Genomic DNA, 24,002 nt, shown 5'->3' with positions numbered 1-24,002 from the left:
ACTGCTCAGGTAGACAGGTGAAAGAGCAGAGCGTAGGTTAGCGGAGGAAAATCAGCAACTAGCAGGAGTGGTTAGCGCAGTTAGCATCTTTTATAGCAGTGGCTGATGCTGCGTTAGCGTTTGAGCTAATGCAAACTCTCGCTCTCTGGATTGGTTTCTTAGTTATATGACATATGAAAGCTGATTATTAAACCTTATTATGAACCTTATTTCGCTCATGATGTGTCTTGAATTCTATAAAAAACATCATATGGATGTTAACAAGGTTAAAAACTTGATTATCATCGCAGGGCGTCTTTAAAGGAAACTTGAGGGAAAATATTGGAGTCGGAGGGAAAGTGTGTGTGTGTGCGTGTGTGTGTGTGTGTGTGTGTGTGTGTGTGTAGGATTCACCCTCTTTGGCTAAAGACAGACATGAACTCCTGTGCTGAGGGATGCCATAAGGAAACAGTGAACGTTCTTGGTCTCAGACCTGTAAATGTATTGGGTAGTTTGCGAGCTGTGACGTAGGTATTTCCTCAGGAAGCTGTGGCGGAGAGAGTCTGAAGGCAGCCCACGTTTGTAATTTGTGGTTTTACACCTGTGTTTCTGTAAATGGAAGGAAATGCCGATAATGCACACGCACACCACAGGTTTACCAAAGGTTTTTCAGAAAGAAAGTGTCTCCTTTTTGTCCTACATATTTTATCACTTTCACGCATGTTACGGTCTCTTATGAAACATAACCTGTGAAAACCTTATTCCTTCCTCAGACACAACACACATGATTCAATATGTCCCAGTCATTCCCTGGTTTTAGTCAGCTACTAATTGCACACTCATACACACACACACACACACACATGAGAATACTTTTTTACTGAGTCCATTAATTGCCACTGAGTCACAAACTGGTGTCAGAGCCAGTGAGCAATAGCACAGTGACAAATATTGGACTGACATGTCTAATGGCAGCCACACCTGTGAGATGAAAAGAGCTGAGAGCAATGTGAACCGGGCCAATGACTGAACACAAAGAGAGAGAGGGTTTGTTTTTTCAGACTTTCGGCTTGTCTTTGTGCCAGTGCTAAAGAAAGGGAGAGTATTTTGATGACGAGTGAAATATTTACTCTGTACAGCTGTGGCTGCGCCGCTCCACGCCGTGCAGATCTGACCAGGTGTGCAGGCTGCAGCGCTGCTCTGGTTTCCACCCGACAACAGACATCTGTCAGATCTCCTCCCCGTGGTGTAGGACTCCCGCTCATTCACAAAGGTCAAGCTGCCCTCACAGCGGTAAACAGTGCTTTCACTTTGTGGTTACCACGTGCCCGGTAGAAAGACACCACTCAGCTGTACCGCAGATGTAAAAAGGCAGGTTGGCCGAGCCCTTTGGCGAACGAGTCATGACGACTGAACGGATCAAGAAATTATATTTAAGCCAACATCTACAGCAACTCGTTCACACAGACCAGATGTTTTACTTCATGCATTTGTTCTGTAGCTTTAAAACTAATAAAATGGCTTGAAACAGAAATTACAAAGTAAATGATGTTGCAATTACGTTCTTCATCCTTGACCAGTACCGTTCCTCTCGTTAATGCATGTGTATCCTTTGGGATTTCTCATTTTTGTGTTGCAGGTGCATCACTGCAGTGTATGCACTGTGTGCAATGACTGATGCGCGCAAGTGCTTTTTGCAAATAATTTAACTTTCTGGGTGGGGCAGGTGTTTGATGCTGCACACCACAAAACATCGCACTTAAGCCTGCACTTGTTTTTCTAACCTGTGCTTAAGAAAATGTGTGAATTCCTTTTGCCTGCAGCGCTCAGGACATCGTGCAGGTTGCTTTCTGAGGTGGAGTGAAGTGATGGAATTAACATTGATAATGAACAACTGTGAGTCATTTTTTTGTTTTTTAAAGGTTGCATGTTGGTAATGTTAATTAATGGCTCTTCATTACTTAGTCTTTGAATAAGCTCAGACAAACCCATGTTGATCTTTGAGAGACTGTGGGAACCTTTTTAAAAAAGTGAAAAACAGGTTTCCCTCAGGATCTTTGTATATCTTGTGTTAGATAAGCCGATATCAGCCTGTAATCTGACCAGAATGTAAGGCTACCTATCTTTCCTGACCTCTTAATGTGTAGAGGCCAGTAAACACTCGGCATTATCAGGTCAAAGTTTCCTGTTTTTTCTCCCATCTGATGTATTTCCTCTGTGCCCATCATGTTTGGACTTTTTTCACATGGAAACCAGTTTCCTGCAGACAACAGTTAATGTGCTGCATGTTCTTAATTGAGCTGTTTTGTCTCCAAAAAACGAGGCACTATCACTGACCTTGTTTTTCTAAAAAATTCTGTGTGCAACATCTGAAAATAAATTACATTTCAAGTGCCGTAAAAATGCAACCCCGGAGTTTCCCAACTAAAACAGATCTGGCTGCGTTTCCAAAACTCTCCGTTTTTAGGAAACAAAAACTCTGGAGTAGTTTGGACGCCAGGAATAAATGAACAGGAGAAATTTACAATGTAAATGTAGCAAAAGAGATGCTTTTTAAAACTAAAGTGTAGTAGTGTGGCTGCAGCTACAAACGAGAAGTAGCCATAAACGTGTGAATTCATTTTATAAATGTGCAGAACAGAGAGAGACTCTGCACACATGCTTCACTTGGCTGGTTAAAGAAAATATAAATGTTTTCTTTAAAAAAATAAGATACACATCAAAAACAGAACAGAAGAAGAGGGGAATAGACACGAGGAAGAAGCCAAAGCTAACACGGCTAACCGGGCAGTCAGCCAGCTAACAACAACTGAGGGGAAAGTGAACAAAGCTAACACACGACAAAGTTCATTTTAGCTAAACTCACTAGGTGCAGCAGCCTTAAGTGAACTATAGAAATAGTTTTTACATCTGGAAAATATTGATTATTTTAATCAGGCAGGCCCCAAATATCTCAGACATTAAAGGCAGAAAGAAGCTCAGAGACCCGTACCCTCCTCCATGTTTGTTCAAGTTGTCATAAAAACTATTTAAAGGCTCCCACACACTGTGCGATTCTGTCCGTTTTTGGCCATCTCAAACACAACATGTTTTTCTTTTCTTCTCTCTTTTTCTTTCTCTTTTCTTTTTCTTTTTTTTTTGGCCCGACAACTGAGGTAGGTCACGACCTCGTAGTCTGACCAGTCTCACAGTTTGACAGAAAAGGGGAGATACGTCAACCTTTTACTTTTTTGCACGTTGCACAACATGACATTTAATAAACTCAGACGACAGCCGGAAGGGCACTGTGCTTTTTATATGACTCTCTCTCTCTCTCTCATATTTCCTTTCATTTCCCAGTGACGCATAAATATGGCAAAAGTTAAAAGTTTGGTAAACACCTCTGCCCCTTTTCTCTCTCTCTCTCTCTGTCTCTGTCATTTTCACAGCGGGAGCCCTCGTGCCTGTTTTCGCCGTGTGGTGTTGAGGCTGCACGAGACGTCTTCCTGGCCCTTGCATGCCTGTCTGATGAAGGAATGGAGACGTTAATAGCATCACTCTGCCGTCGCTGCGCCCCACTCTGAGGTGGGTGTGTCTGGGTTTTTTTTTTCCCACGACTTCACTGTTTACAGTCGTTGCTGTTCTGCTCTGAAGGGTTGTCAGGTTGCATCACAAAGGAAATTTGGCTGTACTCCAAGACTATATGTGGATAATTGATGGATATCTTCCAGTGTTGTTTACTTGTGTAAGATTTACTATGGAGAAGGCTCTGAAACTAAATGAGGAATAGGCTTCTCAGTACTGTGGTTTGAGGGCCTGTTGCTATTAGCTGTAAGTAATTTCCTCTTAAAATGCACATGGTATTTCTGCATCCTCTCAGCCACTATGGTTAACACGAGTGTATTGCACATAAAGAACCTCACACTTTACCGCTTTAGTATCTTTGCATATCTTTGCAACCACCACAATGGTTTAAGTCGTCCCGTTTTACTACATATTATAAATAGGGCAAATTCGAATGAGAAATATAAAATGTCGTATCAAAGGCCAGACTTTTTCTTTCCTGTTTCTATCAGCTGGTTTTAAGTCAAGAGCAGCGGCAGTGTGACGGTAATGGGTGGTTAACCACATAAGGGTTCTCACTTTGCAAAAGATTACAGTAAAACTCTGGAGTCTTAGAATTACCCAGTCTGCACAACACGACTTCAAAAAAAACAAAAGATCTTTCCTCACAGAGGGCCCACATTTAACCTCCTCCACCCACACCTCCTTTTCCTGCCCTCTCGTCTCCTTTAACGTCTCTGCGGCGTGGGGCCGGTCACAAGGGGTTCAACCCATTATGACCAAACAACACAGATCGGCTCTTGGATTTTGGACACTGTCCACTGGGATTTTTTTGTTTTTTGTTTTTTTACAAGTCTACATGAAAGATGAGACAGGAAATGAAAGGAATTGGTAACAGTTCTTGCAATGCATTTTGACAGGAAGTCATTATCTAATAGTTTTGTTCTGACTGTGAAGGTCTGGAATCCCGTGGGTGTCTCTTGACCTGCCAGATTTGTAGCGCTGATCCATTTGATCACAAAAAAATCCCCTCATGACGGAAGCTGGCATCCCGAGCTAGTGAGGTTTCTATTTCCTCTGCTCTTTTCATTAGAATATGTAAATGTTTTACCTTCTACAAAGACACCTGGGTTCAGATCTCAGACACAGTAGACAGCAAACACCGCTAATCAGAGGTTTAATCTGCAAATCCTCTTAAAACAATGTGTAAAATTCCTCTTCCCTGCTCTGTGTTTGTTGTTTCACCCAGAGTCACCCTAATAGCAATTAACACTGCACTGTTTCAACAAGTGATACCACCGGCATGCCTCGTGTGTCTAGACGGAGATACAGCTATCTAAATGAGCGCCTGATTTCTTGTAGAGCGGAGAGTGGGATTCCTGAGCCCATTGTTTGGAGGACAGTCCTGAGGCCTTGATGTGGGCTCTGGGAGCAGATAAATGCCTGCAGTGGGATACGTGTTTGCTCATTATGGAAAGCAGATCAGGAAACACATGGCCTCGCTGACCACAGATGAGCCCTCTTCATTTCCTCTGATTGCACAGGAAACAGGGCAGGTACATACCATAAACTGTGCACCATCCCTGAAGACTGACTCTCTTTTTTTTCTCTTTTTATTTTGTTTTGTTGTGGCAGCGACGCTCACAACTTCCACAATTCGTGAGAACTGTTCTGTAATTTGATTCATGGAGTTTTGGGCGCACATGTAGAAGCCACATAGCATGTGAGTGTAAACAGTTTGCAAATCTGCGGCCTGAGGTCAACCCAGGAGCAAGAGCAGCCCTTAAAAAGCTCTTTAACAGCCAGGATACCAGTTTATTTTCAGTTCACGTTGAAACAACAGATTACAATGTGACTGGGAAACTGGCTTTGATTGCTCATTGCTCATCCAGCTCTTGACAAGTCAACTTTGAAACAGTTTGACAAGTTTGATCTTCGTCATCGCGGAGAAAGAGATCGTTATTTTCACTCAGTGAGGGGCACAGAGAAGACGGGCTCAACGAAACAGGAAGCGGTTTATTCCCTCACGTTCAGCTGTGTGACCTGTGCTATTTCTGTCACTGTTTGTTGTCTCAGCCCCTAAAGGTCAGGTTGGCTGACAGCTACAAAGCCTGAGCTGGTCCTGCTACCACTTTAACCCGCCTCCAGTTGAGTGAAGCAGTTTTAAGGTTTATTTTTAACTTACGGCACCGATCTATGGATGGCAAAACCAGTTCTGCTGGTCACACAACAGTTTGGTCCAAACTATTGTGACATTTTATGTTTGACACTACAAACAGTCCTACTGCCTTTTTGTGATCCCCTGACTTTCCCTCTAACGCCACCATGAGACTGACTTTTTTGTATTTTTTTCTGAAAGAGCTCAATAACTTTTATATTGTATGAATCGCCATCAAATTTGGTAAAAATATTAATGGTGCCCTGATGATGAATCAGTCTTAATTGTCCTTTGGTTTATGGCCAAATAACTGAAAAACGAATGAGCCTCTGCTCTACTTTGTGTTTGGTGCTAATTAGCACGTGCATGATGGTGAACATTAACAGGCTAATTGCTAGCATGGCTGTAAAATCTTAGTCTTGTTATTTTTAGAGCTTCAACCATCAGCTCCATTGTTGGTGATAACACCGTACGCACCAAAGCGATTGCTGAAAGACGCATAGCGTCATGGCCAAACATCGAGGTTAGTCCAATTTATTTGTAAGAGGAAACAGACAAACAGTAAGCTCACTGATTCATTGTAATTACCCCCATTGTACAGACTGACTTCCTGGTTTAACTTTGACTCATAGTGTCATCCTTGCAGTATTTGTGCACATTCATAAAAGGTGATAAGCAGGAAGTGGCCAAGATGCAGCAATGAGAAGCTTTTTCAGGACCAAAGAGAGTAAGATACCATGAGATAATTCATGCTAATAAAAATGTGTCAACTGTTTTGGGACGTTTATAAATATATATATATATATATATACTCATGTCCGGAGACAGGGTGCAGTTGTTTAAGTTGTATTTCTGCATTTACAATATAGTCTGTGGTGTGAGTGCAAGAATTTTACATGACAAGAAGTTGTGTAACGTGTTAGTTTAAGGGAGGAATAAAGTAAAATATGGTGCAGACACTCGCTCATATCGTCACACTATCAGCAGATCATTAAATAGATATGGGGTTTGGCTGTTTTGATAAGCAGAAGAAAGAGATCCCATCTGCAGTCTCACTGTTTCAGTAAAACAGAAAGACCGTGGCTACAGTCTTCAGAAAGAGAAAAAAGTAAAAGGGGGAGTGGAAAAGAGATTGTCTGCCCTTGTACCCATTACCCTTCACATCCCCCACACACAAACACACACGGAGTCCCTTATCGTTACTTGTCATCAAACACTCATATCCTCACATTGTCCCAGAGGAAAGCTGACCTCCCAGCTGCAGATATAAACTCGATCCAACCCTCGTGTTCCCCCCCCCCCCCTCCTCCAAGAAAAAAGGAGCCGTGGGGTGACAGGGCAGAAACACTGCACTCGGAGGCAAGTGGACATGAAGGTCCTCCAAATTATCTATAAGTGCCCTGCTCAGCCTTTGCACAGACTATTTTTTTTCCTCAGACTTTGGGATGCAGCTGTGGCCTTGTGTGACATCTGGGGGTCGGTGGAAGGGTTGCGGGGTCAGGGGAAGGGACAGACCGGGGAGGGGGGGGGTGTTTGGATAGGCGCAGGGCCAGGTCTGGAGAAAACACTCTTCAGTACCATGGAGATGGAACAAGAAACCGAAACTCTTTTCTCTTACTAACAATTCACCTTTCACTTGCTCGGCCTGTCTTTCTTTTCTCTCCTGTCAGTTTCAGCTGCTCGACGTTTACTAGAAAATAAAACATGTTCACACCCGAGGTCTGAGCCCTGAGGAATCCCTCGTCACTGCTCTCATAGCCTTGTCCAACCAAGTCCCATCATCCCTCATCGTGCGTGTCCATGACAAAAATCAACATTTTTTTTAGTAGATATGATCATCTTGAGTAACTTTTAATTATCTCAGTTACGTAAGATCGGAGGTTCAAGATTTTTTTTACTCTTATACACAGCTTTTCACATTCAACATTCATGACAGCTGACACTTAAAGAGTGTGTGTGTGTGTTGTGTTATTGTTGATTTTAAATCGTCACTTGAAACAAGGCCTCTCGTTGCCTTTTCTATCCTCGTGAGGACATGCAGTCTTCTGGTTTAAAACGGATACCAACACACTGAGCCCTGCTCACTCCTGCAGAGGCCTGTGGTAGCTGTGGGTATGGGGTCAGCTGTCAGCAGTGGCGCACAATCATCTTTCGCAGTAAGCTGTCTCTGCCTTAATGAGGTCATTTCTCATCAACAGCTGATGTATTTACCGCAGATGCAGCTCATTGTTATGACGAGAAAACTCTAAAACGCACATTAGCGCTGCAGTTTTTCTCTTTACTCTCTTTACTCCTGAGAAGTTGATGTTCTGGAGACACGTATATAAATTACTGGCAGCAAAAATATGCATTAAGACGTTTTTCATTTTGAGACTTTCAAAAAACCAGCCATATTCAAAGTGGATTCAACCTGAATTGAATGTTATTAAACACAATTACGTGTATAAATATATATTTTCTCATACAACTGAACCATCTGAGTTTTGGTCAGTTTGCTCACATTTGCATTTTGTAGCTCCACCACTTGGCGTGACAGACGCAGGGCGTTTCAACCATGTATCCATTACTTTTAGTTAACCTTTCCAACAGGTAGACTCAATACTTGAGGTAACTATCTGTCAAACCCCCTGGTGCCCACAGAAGTGGCCCCTGGGGCAGGCGGCAAGTGCCTCTGATTGGCAACCACTGGATATTAAAATCGCATTAGAGGTGACAGGTATGAGCACGCAGGGCCGGAGTAATCCAACATATGCCGTGAACCTGTTTTCTGCCGCTTTTGAAGTAGATACTAAACAGAGCGTGTGATTCCTGATAAGATAAGTCAGCAACTACAAACAGGTCGTGTTTCTTCTCTGGAACAGCTCGTGTAAGAAAACTGGCCTCCCATTCTCAGTTTGGTAAATATGGTGATGACGTCCTTGAATAAACTGCACTGGGTTAATAGTGAGTCAAACACTCTGTGTATGGGGAAACAATAAGCTATTGGCACACACGCAGTGAGAAACAGAACAGCGGTCTGGATGGCGTCAAAACCCCGAAGTCTGTGCTCTTATTGGCTCTCTGCAGTTTTCTTTTTCATAAGTGATGTAAGCCTTTCGCCTCGACATGTATTTGTATTCCCATCATCTCCGCTATGATGTTAACAGGCACCATGTTTCCTCCTTAAAAACTGCCCATGAATACCTCCAAGCGCAGCCTCAACGGGCTGCATTACGAGCCGATGCCCGGAGGACGTTATCACAGCATACTGTGGGAAGCTGTGTCTGCACTAACCTCAGCGTCTTGACATTGTAAATCCAGATTACTGACGGTTCAGAAGTCACAGACTGGAGCTACATCATTATTATCACACACAACATCACCAAAAACGACGTGAAGCCCCTCATGAGCTGGTTTGCAAACATTGTGGGCACGAGCAGCATTGGCTGAGGTTTGACCCAGATTAGTTTCTCTGCTTCAGTCACATATCAACTTTCAGCCACATCTTTCATAGTCAGACGACAGACAGTGTGCCATTTGCTCTGTGGTTTGAATCTGAAGGTGGCAAAACTGACACTCAATCTCATGTATATATGTCGCATCTCTTTTTTGTTTGTTTAAGCCATTTCCTTTCTCTTTGTCTGCATGGGAACCCGCTGTTGTACGTGTGCTGTGTGTGTGTGTGTGTGTGTGTGTGTGAGGCTGAAAAGTTAATAAACATAGTTTCCCCAGAAGTGTCCCTGCATGCTAGATATCTATCAGAAATGCTAAAATGCAGGCTTTGTATACGCTGTCTCTTTGAAAGGATAATACATCATTCTCACAGAGGAACATTCTTATGTGTCGTTTTCCTCATCAACTCCTTTAGTGTCTTTCTCCGACCGCCGAGTGCACAGAGCGTTCTTTAGAGTGTTTTCCTCTGGTGTTTCTGGAGAATATTGTAGTGTTTCCTGTGATGTTTGAAAGCTCTGGAGCAGTGGGAGTCTGGGAACTGCTGTGGCAGGAATGTTTGCTCTGACCGTGGGGGTATATGTTTGAATACATTGGATGAAACCAGAGCTGACTTGGTTTTCATCACTTTTTAAAAGTGACAAAAGTGGCCAATAATTTCCAAAAAAGACACATGTCTTTTTATTCTTTTTTTATTGAGAATAATAAGTGGAAAAATGTGATAAATCCTCTGCTCCACTGATCCATACCATTGTATTTCTTTGGATGTTGTCATTATTATTTTTATGCCAACAATAAAAGTATCTGTTTCTTTTAAATGTTGATTATATAGTTAAAATAATTGGCTTTGGTTATAACATGATGCACTGAATGATGTGTGGGTTGAAGGTTCCTTCTTGCCATCAGATATGACACTATTCTTCCCGACACCTATTATACCCTTATAATGATAAAATAAAACATGATTAATTAGTTAGTTAGTTAAAGATTAAACTCAGTTTCCGGTGCATTAACTCAGCATCATGCAAAAGACCCATATGTGTTTTTTTAACAGTTCACTGTCATATCATTTTTGTATAAAGTTCTTGTGGCTAACGTGTTAGCAAACCATTTGCAAATAAACGTCTGATGATACCAGAATTAAGCTCTCGACCTCCGCTAACTCCTGAGAGAAATATGTGGTTCTTGAGCTCCTGTGCCCTCCATACGTTCACCAGCTAGTCACTAACTCTTTCTTCTGTTGCTGAGCAGATTTTGTGCAGCGGGTTAATCACAGCTGTTTTCTCGGAAATAAGCTCCCCGCTTCTCGAAACTAGGTTGATGAGAGCGGTGAGGCTAAATCAAAACAGTAACGATGCCATAAAACCAAAGCAATCAGCTGAAAGACCAAGCAGAGCCGAGGGGGGGGGACTGATTTAGCCGGAAATAAACACGAGTGACACATTTCACGTTAAACAAAGTCATGTTGTCCATCGGTAATGTAAAAACATTGAGGGGTGCAGATTTAATGGCTTTCTACCCAAGCCAGAATATTCTTTTACTGTGATATTTAACTATGTGTAACTAGATGGCCTCAGTTAAGAGCATATACTTAGTGTCCTGTGGTGAGGCTACCACGCCTGAAGGTGAAAACCCCTCCATTTACCATGGTAATCTATTCTGACTGCAGGGGGTGAATCTGTCCCTCTGAGCTAAATAGAAACCCTGTGGTTTGATGTGCTGATGAGAAACAGCACTTCACTGGGCACGTTTCAAACCCTTGGTCGTGTACGTTTTTATCATGCAAAGTGATAAAATATCTTTTGTGTTATAACGTCATCCCTCAGATTGACACTATTCTTGCTCGGCGTCAATAGTCATCATTAAAACGATATCTGACGAATACGACAAAAGAGCGTCATTACTACTGTGATTAACTTGCAACAGGTCAACTGCTGCAATGAGGGAGAATTGTGACGCAAAGCACAAGGAGAAATTGTCCAGATCACTGTCAGTTCTACCACATGCATTGTTTTGTTCTGTCTGAAGCCGTTCTGGTGCGCTGCCAGTCCTGACTCTGTGGTTTCTGGTTCCCGCCCACTCAAAGTCTCTCAGCGTCCGTCTTAAAAAACAAAAAGAATCGGAAACTCTGGTAGTCTGAACCGTTTTTTTTTTTTGTTCTGCTGGGGGAATCAGACCGCCAAGTGCAGACAGCGGGACCGCAGCATTGTTTGCCAGTCATTGTGCTGCATAGCGTCTCTACTGTCCCGCGTTGTTTTGCTCTCTTTAAAGTTTAATGAACCCAGACCTCAGACTTTCAGCAGGACGGTGTCCACTGTGTGCATTCCACTGCAGATTTTATTGTTGTTTTTTTTTCCCCTTCTCCCCGGTTCAGATGGTTCACCTTCCTTCACAGGGGCGACCCGGCTTAAACAAGGCCCTGGGCTGTTTGTTTTACGGTGGTGCCTTCCTTTCAGGGTTTCTGAATGCTGTGGGTGGGAAACAGGGAGGGAGAGACAGCGGGGGGAAAAAAAAAAGAGCCAGAGGAAGAGGGGAAAAAAAAAGATGGTATAAAAGTGAAGGGAAGCGAGGATGCCAAAAAAAGCTTTCAAGACATATTACTTGTGTCACCGCTTGGCTTCTCTTTATCTCTTTAATTTATCTGCTGAAGTTAAAGGGAAATGAGCCCAAATCCCTAAAAGTTTTGCCTGCCTTGACCCTGACTCGGTGTCACCAGTTCATCAGTTTTTGATGACTTCAGTGAGTCCAGATGGAGGACGGTGATGAGTCCGTGTTAACTGTCTGTGTGACAGCGAGGAGGAGGAGGAGGAGGAGGAGGAGAGAGAGCGGAGGATCCAGCTCCGAGGCCCAGGGCATCGATAAGCTCGACTTTATGAGCTGCGTGGAGTTTCTGCCGGGGGCCCTGGAGGCCTGGAGGGGGGGGGGGGCCCCGTGAACTCCAAAGTGCCTCTGCGGACACTTGAGAGGGTTGTGTATGAAACGGGTGCCTCCCTCTCCCGTGGTTGTGCGTGGGAGGGAGGTCACGGACCCACCCTCCCTATTGAGAGCACGGGCTGATGAGGGGAAAATAACAGGGTGAACTGGCCCAAAGGGAACACTGCAGTGCCACCCTCTAATCACAGTCTCCTCACTCACATGTGCACAAAATGAACTGTACTGTGCAGGCTCACACAATGAAACACACTGACACATGTACAGCACATACATGTTCCCTCAAAACTCTCGAGCTCTGGTCACACCAGCTTTTTAACAGTGAGATTCATTCATTATTTTCATTTATTTATTTTTGCACAATTTAAAATGACAAATAAAACAAATAAAAAACCCAGTTTATTTAAAGCCTTCACCCAAGTATGTAGAAGTATCACAAAATTAAATAGAAAATAAAATATACAAGAAAATAATGTGACTACATAAAAATGATGAGAAACTAATAGATTCAAAATATATACAATATAATTAGCAACAATAATAACACTAATATCAATTAATTCCAATAGAGCGGTCACAATTAGTGGGTTCACTCTCAGGGGTGAAGTAAATTTGGAGGAGGAAGTTGTTGTAGCTTATTACCTGAGTTGCACCATCAATCTTTATTTAATCTTCTCTGTCAGTGTTTAAACTGCTCCACATAAGAGGAATGGTTTGCAGGCAGTTATGAAACAGGAGTCACCAGTGTAAATAAGCTTTATGAATAAACTATGTGAACTTGTTTTATGTTAGCAATTAAGCTAACAAGCTTGCTGACTGACAGTTGAACTCTGTCCCATTTCAAGGGGCTGCATCCAGAGGCCGCAACGGGTGGATCCTTCGTGGCCCAACCTATCCCAAGATTCATAGCGTGACGTAATGAAAATAATATGGCAGCGAAGAATACTGACAGGGAGCCCGGTGTTTACACTTTTAAATGTAAGTATTGGCTTTCAGCTCAGCTAAACAGCTGACGGCGCAACTGTTAAAAAGAAAAGTGCCTTAAAACCTCAAGTTTTTGTTTTAAAAAACAAAGTTACATCTTGTAAAGGTTGCTAGGCGACAGATTATCTAATTTCAGTTCGGCCCTCGTGGTTTATGACGACTACAAAGGCTCCTGAACAGCTTTAGTGACCAAGTACACCAGCTAGCCTGCAGTTAGCCACCTTGTTAGCTGTTTCCTCTCCAAGCTATTGCTGCTAATTCGTTAGGGCAGAGAGCTTTTCCCCCTCTTCAGTAACACTCAGACGACAGGTAGACCTGAGTGCAAATGCCAGGGAGGAGTGAACGGCAAAGTACAGAGAAAATACAAAGAGGCTCACGAGCTATTTTAACTGATTAGTTATCAATCAGGTGGCTAGCATGTTAGCATTTAGCTCACTGAACTACAGTAGCTGCAGAGTCGTCAATACATCACCAAGCGTATTTCGCCATGCCACTTTTAACACTCATTAACACACACACACACACACACACACTCTCACACTCACACACACACACTCACACACTCTCACACACACACACACACACACACACACACACACACACACACTGAGGGAAGACAGAGCGCGGACCTTGAGATAGACCACATTCGATTGAAACATCACTTACATGTCACTGAGCTGTGGTCAGAGAATATATTTTGCATTGACATAGGTGATTTATAGCTACTCATACTTCAAACAGATTTGGTTTATTTGAACTTGTAGCCTGTTTTACTTCCCTTTCACATGACTCCTCTCATAAAGTCAGAGGCTTAAAAAGACCACGGCTTTTCCCAAAGTTGCACAAAAGAAAGAATTCAGTGGAAAAGATCCCGTATAGCTGGTGCAGCGTGTGAGGGATTTTTGTATCGTGTGATTGAGGCTTTGCTGCCAAGCAGTGTGTGTACGGTTGCATGTGTTTGGTGTATGTGTATGTGTTTGTATGTGTGTGTGTGTGTGTGTGTGTGTTTAAAAGAGTGTATGTCTTGAGGACAGATGAAATAGAGTTGGCTTTGTTTGAACAGCGTAGCTTGGATTGATTTGTGACTTTCTCTGCTTACAGCTGAGAGCTGGCTGGTTAAATCCATTTCAGTCCGTGACCACTTGAACGTGCCGGACAGCCTCGCACACTGAGGGCCTCGTCATCTCCTTTAAGATGATTTATTGCCGCTCAGGTCCTATCCGACATCTTTATTGTCAACATTTGTTCCAACTGTTAACATGAACATTTTCTCTTTTTTTTGTTTTTACTCTCAAGGTGATAAACTTCCAAAAGATATCATCATGAAGTCGGTGGCAAAATCACTTCAGTGTTTGCGTGCTGGTGTGTGTGTGTGTGTGTGTGTGTGTGATCGGATCAGATGAGAGTGAGGTCCACACTGTCTGCAGGAATTCTCTGAACCATGGGGAAGATTTATGGGTACCAGTGGTGCAGGGGGATGATGGCTCCACTCAATGTCTTCATTGTGCTGTGAACACGTGTGCTGAGGTATTGGGTGAAGGAGGTATACGGGGCGATACTCAATCCCTTCTCTAAAGGGATTAAAAGGGCACTGCAGACACATGCGCACGAAAGCCTGCAGAGCATGTAAAACATGCAAACACAATAAAATACCTTCACACATCTGAAATAAAAGCTTCTCTCTGCTCTCTGAATATTAGGCTTCAGGATTTCAGCATCCTCTGAGTTAAACAGTATTGGTCCTATAACAGTTTAACACCTTTTATGTGACTCTGTTTTGGCCAAAATCCAGGACCAGATAGTTTTAATGTGACATTTTAGCACCGTTGTGGTTGTGCTTCCATCATCATTAACAACACTGTTTTTTATATTCTTTTATTGCCCTTTTATTTATTATATTGCCCCTAATTTTTGCTGCTATTACCTGTATATTTGATTTTATTTTCTTCTGTAAAGCACTTAGAGCTGTAATTATGTATGAAAGGTGCTATACAAATAACGTTTAATATTATTATTATTATTATTATTATCACAGAGCCACATCAAGACTGAGAGAAAATGGTTTGTGCTCTGAGATTAAAACATGTCTGTGGATGTCAAGATGTCTCATTAGATAAATAAATCTTGTACATTACCTCTGTACAAGATTTGACTTTGACTTCTACAACATGTCACCTACTCTTTCCTTTTTGATGCTCTAAGTGTAACACTGTCAAGTGAAGCCAAAAACAACAGAGATTTTATCATAAAAAAGTAGAAACCAGTTCGACTGCCAGAAGGTTTTACATATTGGAAGGCAAAGACAAAAAAAAAAAGAGGTTTTCTCTTTCATTCCTGTTTTTCTTGGCTCATCAGTCAGTTGGACAGGCAACAATAAGCTTGGACACCGGAGCCTTTGGGAAAAGCTCTACTCATAATTGACATATCTTTAGTCATTTTCAAAGCCAACTTCACCGTTTTTCCCACACACACAAATAAATGAAACTCTTTCTGTCTCTAAAGCCTAAAGTTAATAATCTGCTATAGTTAATTATAAATCATTTCCTCACCAGCTGAAGACAGTTGCAAATGTTCCTGAGGTATCCTGTAAACAATGATGAATTATTATACCAACTTTCAGAGCTTGTCAGAACCTGTGTGCCTTTTGTTACTCGTTTCTTTTGAGCTCCCAATGTCAGAATGAAAAGGTGGATACACCTACTGGTTTCAGTTGCAGAGGAGAAGCAAAGTAAGTGGAGGATGTTGAATGAATTCTAAAGGTCTCAACATTTTCATTAATTCAGATGTTAACAGCTGTCAACCACACACACAGATTCGTGTGTGTGTTTATGTGTGCCTACGTGAGTGGATGCATGGCCACATTCGGGTTCAAGTTAGGGGGCTGAGTGGGCAGGTGACCTGGATTTCCCATCATAGAACACATCTCATCCCCAGGAAGGAGAAAAGGGAAGCTGCTGCGGGCTCGTCAGCATAGATACCCATCACTGATCATCATCACGGTGACACGCTGTAACCACCCCGCACACACACATCAAGTGACTTGTTGGCTAACGCACTTGGCCACCTGTGGTGAAAGTTCACATGCTTGTTTTCCACTTTCATAAATAATGTCGCAACAAATTCATGTGCTTAAAAAAAAACAAAACAATGATGGGTTGAAAAGTTAAAGAAAAGTCATTTACCTGAGTGTCATGTCAGCCAAACGTCTCCCCTGAGAAGAAATGATCCAATCAGAGGTTAGTGAGCACGGCAGCATATTGATCTTCCATCATCCAAACTCAGCCTCTCTGATACTCTCTCTCTCTCTCTCCCCCCCCCCCCCCCCCAATACAAGCACAGAATTTAAGGAATGGATTAAACAGTGTGTTTTTCTGCTCTAACATAAGCAGCAAATGTTAGCATGTCAGGCTAACTAGCTTACTTCCAAGGCCAAACTTCCAATTTCAAACATACATTTTAAAAAGCCCCATTCACGATTATCATTTAACACCAGCCAAACATTATTTCGCTAATTTATGTAACTTTACATTACGTTATGGTACTGTTAAAAATACAAACAATAAAGCATAAATCTAATCTGTCTTTTCCAATTACGTACGTAGCTCCAGCAGCTAAACAGGTCTAACAGTCGGTTTGATTTGACATTTTTCCTTATCATACTTATAATACTAAAACTAACTAGCTCTACATCATTCATTTTAAAAGGATCCAGCTGGAAACATTATAAATATAGCGGCCAGCTCATGAAGCTAAGGCTAGCTTAATTAGCTGATGTTAGCTAGCTATTGCTGATAAATTCTGCTAGCAACAGTTGTCATCCAGCAAAACTGACAGTCTCTGGCTGCATATAATTAGACTGCTTTTGTGTCATCCAAGAATTAATATTGATAGGCAAAGAAATAGTAACTTAGCAAATGGTCAATTGCTTTGTGGGCTTTGATATTACATGTTGCATGTTTAAACCAAAGTGACTTTAATTGAAGCTTTTTCTATTGAGTAAATCTTCCAGAGGAGCTGTTTCCCTTCTGTGAGAACATTGTACAGTTGCTTACATTAGTCTTTCAGCAAGATGCCATTAAACTCAACAATTGATCTTGAGCAACATGGGCCAGTCTGCATGAGTTACATGTTGAATTGTCCGTGTGATGTGCACATCCTGCCGCGAAAGATAACTTTGGTGCAGTGCCGTACGTCTGGGCTCGTGTGAACGTGCCAGAGAGCAGAATGAAAAAATGGAAGCAGCTGCCGTGTGTCATCCTGCACTGCCTACACATTTCTAGAGAAAACAATCTGTGACTCGAACAAAAATACATGCTCAAGACATTAGCTGTGTAACCAGGAACCAGGGGAGAGGGCACAGCTTTAACCACAAATGAAACAAATATAAACTCTATATGTGTCTAAATCAATCCACTCTCTTCCTGTGTTTCAGTGGCTGTTTGAGGATGTCAGAAAGGTCCTGGGGCGGCAGCAGCAGAGTTTGGGACCAGGTGGGTTTGCTAATGGCATGCCAGTGGAGGAATCTGTGTCTGTCAGCGTTGAACTTGTCCGGTGGGAATCACCCCTGGAATGTGTTTAGCATCACAGCTGAGGGTGTCGGGGGTCAGGTGGCTGAGCGGGACTGGTGTGTGTTGGTGTGTCTGTGTGTGTGTAAAACCATGTCTGCATGATTTATCCTGCAGGAAGCACCATGAATCACTCTGTGTGGAACATGCAGACTGAGCATTTCTACGATTGTTGGAGTTGATTTTAGATATAAATACATAAATATGATTAAAATAAGTCATTTTGGTTGATACAAACCATCACTTCCACACACCATTCTTGTTTTTATTTAAAAATAATGAATCAGATTTAGTTAATTGATTAGTTTAACTTTTATGGATGTCATTCATGTAGTTCATGACACAATTAAAAAAAAATAAAATAAAATAAAGTTGCTCATTCTAGTAGAAATGCACTCACGCACAAGTGTGCACATGTGTCTTTCCGTCACTGGGGTGTTGATGGATTATGAAGGGGCCCGTGTTGGGGGAACACCAGGCCTTCAATGTCGCAGCCTGACCTCTAAATACACACCCGAGCACCCGAGGGTCGTGACCCCAGGGTGTCCAGGGACCAGTTGCTGCGTGGGCCCTCTCCTACTCACGCGAGAGCAGTTGGGTCAAAGCATATGACCGAACCACTTGCTTCAGATGTCAGGGGATAATTTACTGCGGTCTTTTGATGCCACACCAACAGTCCTGACAAATGTTACACCTCCGTACGAGGACAGATAGTGTGTCAATCTCTTGCTCAAAATGTAAATTTGGAAAATTTTTCCACTGCTTGGAAAATTGTTCACAGCGAGAAAGTGGAGACGATTGGCTGTTCAAAGTCTCAATGTAAACATACCATCTTACAGTTGTGTTTTTTAAGGTTTACCAAAGCCAGGTGGCCAGTTCCCGCTGATCTCTCATATTTCTTGCATCCAGACATTTGGGGAAAGCCTCATGAAAGAAAGTGTGTGGCTGCAGCCGTACTGGGTGTGTTTATACACTGAATTCAGGAGTATCATTGCCCACACTCACAACCATCTGCCCGCTTACGTTACACGACCCTGCAAACTTACATTTTCTCTTTTTATTTCCTTTCTCAGGAGATCCCGGTCTCAACAAGCTCGCTTTATATCACATGCATTTTTCTGTGAAATGCCACTGTGTCGGTTTTCGACAGGCTGTAACATGCTGTCAAAGCGCTGCCAGTCAACATGATGACAGTGGAAGATTAGCATCCCAACAGAGGCTGCAGGAGGGAGAAAACAGGAAGTTAGGGGTTGAGTGGGTTGAACAGAGCTCTGATGTGTCGAGCTAAAACTGTGTCATCTTATCTGTCTCCATCAACTATGGGATGGTGAAGCCAGGCAGGCAGGAGAAAACTGGCAACTCTCCCCAGTAACTTCTCATTACACCCCATGGTTTAATAACTCGCTTGTCACTCCAGCCAGCCCCCCCGACCCCTGACAATCATTCAACATGGTACTGACACAACTTTTAAACAATACATCTGCATTCCTTCCATCCTCAGGCCCCATCTGACAGCAGCTCAGGGCCGAACACGACACGGCAAACAAACCGCTGCTGTCAGTCTCAATACTAAATAATGTTGGAAATTTCTGCCGTGCGTTCCACAGGCATCTGGCACGGTGCAGTAGCTCCAGAGAAGTGTTCAATGAGGTCAGCAGAGCACTGATGCTTTCGCTCTCACCAAAGTGCAGTGTGTTTCTGTGTCATTCAGTTCACTTGACAGCATGATTACGTCTGAGAGGAATGTAACACCAGGCCATGTATGTGCAAATCTCAAGCTGGACCCTAAACGCACCAAGGCATGTAAATGTGTATATGAATGTCTTGTGTCAGCCCCAATTTTCAAAAGCCGAGTAAGTAATGTAATTAAAAGTTTCTTTGGAAACCAGAAAGTCATTATAAGTGTCAGAGCTCCCTCTGTTGGAAAAGTGAAGGAACTCTTTCACTCTGTGTCAGAGGCTGGAGAGTAGTTAGTTAAACTCTAAACATAACTAACTGTTGATGTTATTCCAGTTGCATCTTTAACTAGGTAAACATAACTGTGTGATCACCATCCATATTAAAGGTTGTTTATCCTCCTTTATCAATATAATCTTTTGTTATTTTTATTTATCCAGACTTATCAGCTCATTATTCAGCATATCAACATATTTATTGAGTTGGGCTGAAGTTAAAGTAAATGTTAATCTTGGCTTGTTTTTTCTTGTTGTGTTTTGCAAATCTCACAAACTGCGATTGGACTTTCAGACTGTGGAGTTTCAGAGGCTAAACAAACTATGAAGGTCATAAAAACAACATTGAATAGAAAAGCATAAAAAGTCATAAAAGGTAACAGTATAGTAAGGCATTAAAGGCAAAAAAACAACAGAATAGAAGGGCATAGAAAGTCGTAAAAAAGTCATTGTATAGTAAGACATAGAAAAGTCATAGAACACAGTATAGTGAAGCATAAAAAATCATTAAAACATCTTTGTATAGTAAGGCATAAGAGTCATAAAAATGACACAGTATAGTACAGCATAAAAAGGTCATACTATAGGAAGGCATAAAACCTCATAAAACCCACACAGTATAGTAAGGCATAAAAACTCTGAAAAGGTCATACTATAGAAAGTCATAATAAGTCATAAAAAAGTCATAGAAAGGCATGGAATGTCATAAAAACGACATAGTATAGTAAGGGATAAAAAGTTATTAAAAATTTCACAGTATAGTAAGGGATAATAAGTCATAAAAAGTCATAGTATAGTAAGGCATAAAAAGTCATAAAAATAACACGGTATAGTAAGGCATAAAAAGTAATAAAAAAGTCATAATATGGTAAGGCATAAAAAGTCATAAAAATAACACGGTATAGTAAGGCATAAAAAGTCATAAAAATAACACGGTATAGTAAGGCATAAAAAGTCATAAAAAAGTCATAGTATAGTAAGGTATAAAAAATCAAAACATCATAGTATAGTAAGGCATAAAAAGTCATAAAAACGACACAGTATAGTAAGGCATAAAAAGTCATAGTATAGTAAGGCATAAAAACTCATGAAAAAGTCATAGTATATAAAGTCATAAAAAATCAAAACGTCATAGTATAGTAAGGCATAAAAAGTCATAAAAAAGTCATAGTATAGTAAGGCATAAAAAGTCATAGTATAGTAGGCCATAAAAAGTCATAAAAACAACACGGTATAGTAAGTCTTAAAAAGTCATAAAAAAGTCATAGTATAGTAAGGTATAAAAAGTCATAAAAAAGGCATAGTATAGTAATTCATAAAAACGACATAGTATAGTTAGGCATAAAAAATCATGAAAAGGTCATACTATAGAAAGTCATAAAAAGTCATAAAAAAGTCATATTATAGTAAGGCATAAAAAGTCATAAAAAAGTCATAGTATAGTAAGGCATAAAAAGTCATAGTATAGTAAGGTATAAAAAGTCATAAAAACGACACAGTAAAGTAAGGTATAAAAAGTCATAAAAACGACATAGTATAGTGAGGCATGAATAGTCATGAAAAGGTCATACTATAGAAAGTCATAAAAAGTCCTAAAAAAGTCATAGTATAGTAAGCATAAAAAGTCATAGTATAGTAAGGCATAAAAAGTCATAGTATAGTAAGTCATAAAAAGTCATAAAAAAAGTCATAGTATAGTAAGGCATAAAAAGTCATAAAAATAACACGGTATAGTAAGGCATAAAAAGTCATAAAAAAGTCATAGTATAGTAAGGCATAAAAAGTCATAAAAATAACACGGTATAGTAAGGCATAAAAAGTCATAAAAAAGTCATAGTATAACAAGGTATAAAAAGTCATAAAAAAGTCATAGTATAGTAAGGTATAAAAAATCAAAACATCATGTATAGTAAGGCATAAAAAGTCATAAAAACGACACAGTATAGTAAGGCATAAAAAGTCATAGTATAGTAAGGCATAAAAACTCATGAAAAAGTCATAGTATAGAAAGTCATAAAAAATCAAAACGTCATAGTAAGGCATAAAAAGTCATAAAAAAGTCATAGTATAGTAAGGCATAAAAAGTCATAGTATAGTAGGCCATAAAAAGTCATAAAAACAACACGGTATAGTAAGGCTTAAAAAGTCATAAAAAGTCATAGTATAGTAAGGCATAAAAACTCATGAAAAAGTCATAGTATAGAAAGTCATAAAAAATCAAAACGTCATAGTAAGGCATAAAAAGTCATAAAAAAGTCATAGTATAGTAAGGCATAAAAAGTCATAGTATAGTAGGCCATAAAAAGTCATAAAAACAACACGGTATAGTAAGGCTTAAAAAGTCATAAAAAAGTCATAGTATGGTAAGGTATAAAAAGTCATAAAAAAGTCATAGTATAGTAATTCATAAAAACGACATAGTATAGTGAGGCATAAAAAATCCTGAAAAGGTCATACTATAGAAAGTCATAAAAAGTCATAAAAAAGTCATAGTATAGTAAGGCATAAAAAGTCATAAAAAAGTCATAGTATAGTAAGGCATAAAAAGTCATAGTATAGTAAGGTATAAAAAGTCATAAAAACGACACAGTATAGTAAGGTATAAAAAGTCATAAAAACGACATAGTATAGTGAGGCATGAATAGTCATGAAAAGGTCATACTATAGAAAGTCATAAAAAGTCCTAAAAAAGTCATTGTATAGTAAGGCATAAAAAGTCATAGTATAGTAAGGCATAAAAAGTCATAGTATAGTAAGTCATAAAAAGTCATAAAAAAAGTCATAGTATAGTAAGTCATAAAAAGTCATAAAAAAAGTCATAGTATAGTAAGGCATAAAAAGTCATAAAAACAACACGGTATAGTAAGACATAAAAAGTCATAAAAAAGTCATAGTATAGTAAGGCATAAAAAGTCATAAAAATAACACGGTATAGTAAGGCATAAAAAGTCATAAAAAAGTCATAGTATAGTAAGGTATAAAAAATCAAAACATCATAGTATAGTAAGGCATAAAAAGTCATAAAAACGACATAGTATAGTAAGGCATATAAAGTCATAGTATAGTAAGGCATAAAAACTCATGAAAAAGTCATAGTATAGAAAGTCATAAAAAATCAAAATGTCATAGTATAGTAAGGCATAAAAAGTCATAAAAACAACACGGTATAGTAAGGCATAAAAAGTCATAAAAAAGTAATAGTATAGTAAGGTATAAAAAGTCATAAAAAAGTCATAGTATAGTAAGGCATAAAAAGTCATAGTATAGTAGGCCATAAAAAAGTCATAAAAACAACACGGTATAGTAAGGCATAAAAAGTCATAAAAAAGTCATAGTATAGTAAGGTATAAAAAGTCATAAAAAAGTCATAGTATAGTAAGTTATAAAAACGACATAGTATAGTGAGGCATAAAAAGTCATGAAAAGGTCATACTATAGAAAGTCATAAAAAGTCATAAAAAAGTCATAGTATAGTAAGGCATAAAATGTTGTTAAAATGTCATAGTATAGTAAGGCATAAAAAGTCATTAAAAGTCATAGTATAGTAAGGCATAAAAATTCATAAAAAAGTCATAGTATAGTAAGGCATAAAAAGTCATAAAAACGACATAGTATAGTAAGGCATAAAAGGTCATTTAAAAAGTCATAGTATAGTAAGGCATAAAAAGTCATAAAAAAGTCATAGTATAGTAAGGCATAAAAAGTCATAAAAACGGCATAGTATAGTAAGGCATAAAAAGTCATGGTATAATAAGGCATAAAAAGTCATAAAAATAACACAGTATAATAAGGTGGAAAAAAGTCATAGTATAGTGAGGCATAAAAAGTCATAAAAAAGTCATAGTATAGTAAGGCATAAAAAGTCATAAAAACGACATAGTATAGTGAGGCATAAAAAGTCATAAAACCCAAATTGTATAATAAGGCATAAAACGTCATAGTATACTACACCATAAAAAGTCATAAAAACGACATAGTATAGTAAGGCATAAAAGGTCATTTAAAAAGTCATAGTATAGTAAGGCATAAAAGTTCATGAAAAAGTCATAGTATAGTAAGGTATAAAAAGTCATAAAAACGACATAGTATAGTGAGGCATAAAAAGTCATGAAAAGGTCATACTATAGAAAGTCATAAAAAGTCATAAAAAAGTCATAGTATAGTAAGGCATAAAAAGTCATAAAAACGACATAGTATAGTAAGGCATAAAAGGTCATTTAAAAAGTCATAGTATAGTAAGGCATAAAAAGTCATAGTATAGTAGGCCATAAAAAGTCATAAAAACAACACGGTATAGTAAGGCATAAAACGTCATAAAAAAGTCATAGTATAGTAAGGTATAAAAAGTCATAAAAAAGTCAACGCATAGTAAGGCATAAAAAGTCATAAAAAAGTCATAGTATAGTAAGGCATAAAAAGTCATAGTATAGTAGGCCATAAAAAGTCATAAAAACAACACGG

At 39.8% G+C, this 24,002-nt stretch overlaps 1 long non-coding RNA gene across 2 annotated transcripts; it reads left to right on the top strand.

Moving 5' to 3' along the window:
- The first annotated feature begins 1,804 nt into the window (after window positions 1–1,804).
- Window positions 1,805–22,815, top strand: LOC130185075 (uncharacterized). 2 transcript variants are annotated; one of them, XR_008830097.1, is made up of 3 exons: window positions 1,805–1,875; window positions 3,408–3,543; window positions 17,457–17,964. It is a non-coding gene; the product is annotated as an uncharacterized LOC130185075 (long non-coding RNA). The 2 variants fall into 2 exon arrangements; XR_008830098.1 differs by lacking the exon at window positions 1,805–1,875 and adding an exon at window positions 21,244–22,815 and having other exon boundaries at window positions 3,375–3,543; window positions 17,457–20,522.
- Window positions 22,816–24,002: the final 1,187 nt, after the last annotated feature.

This window comes from Seriola aureovittata, chromosome 17 (genome assembly GCF_021018895.1).
Source record: "Seriola aureovittata isolate HTS-2021-v1 ecotype China chromosome 17, ASM2101889v1, whole genome shotgun sequence".
Lineage (NCBI taxonomy): Eukaryota > Metazoa > Chordata > Actinopteri > Carangiformes > Carangidae > Seriola > Seriola aureovittata.
This window is presented reverse-complemented; position numbering and strand designations above follow the sequence as displayed.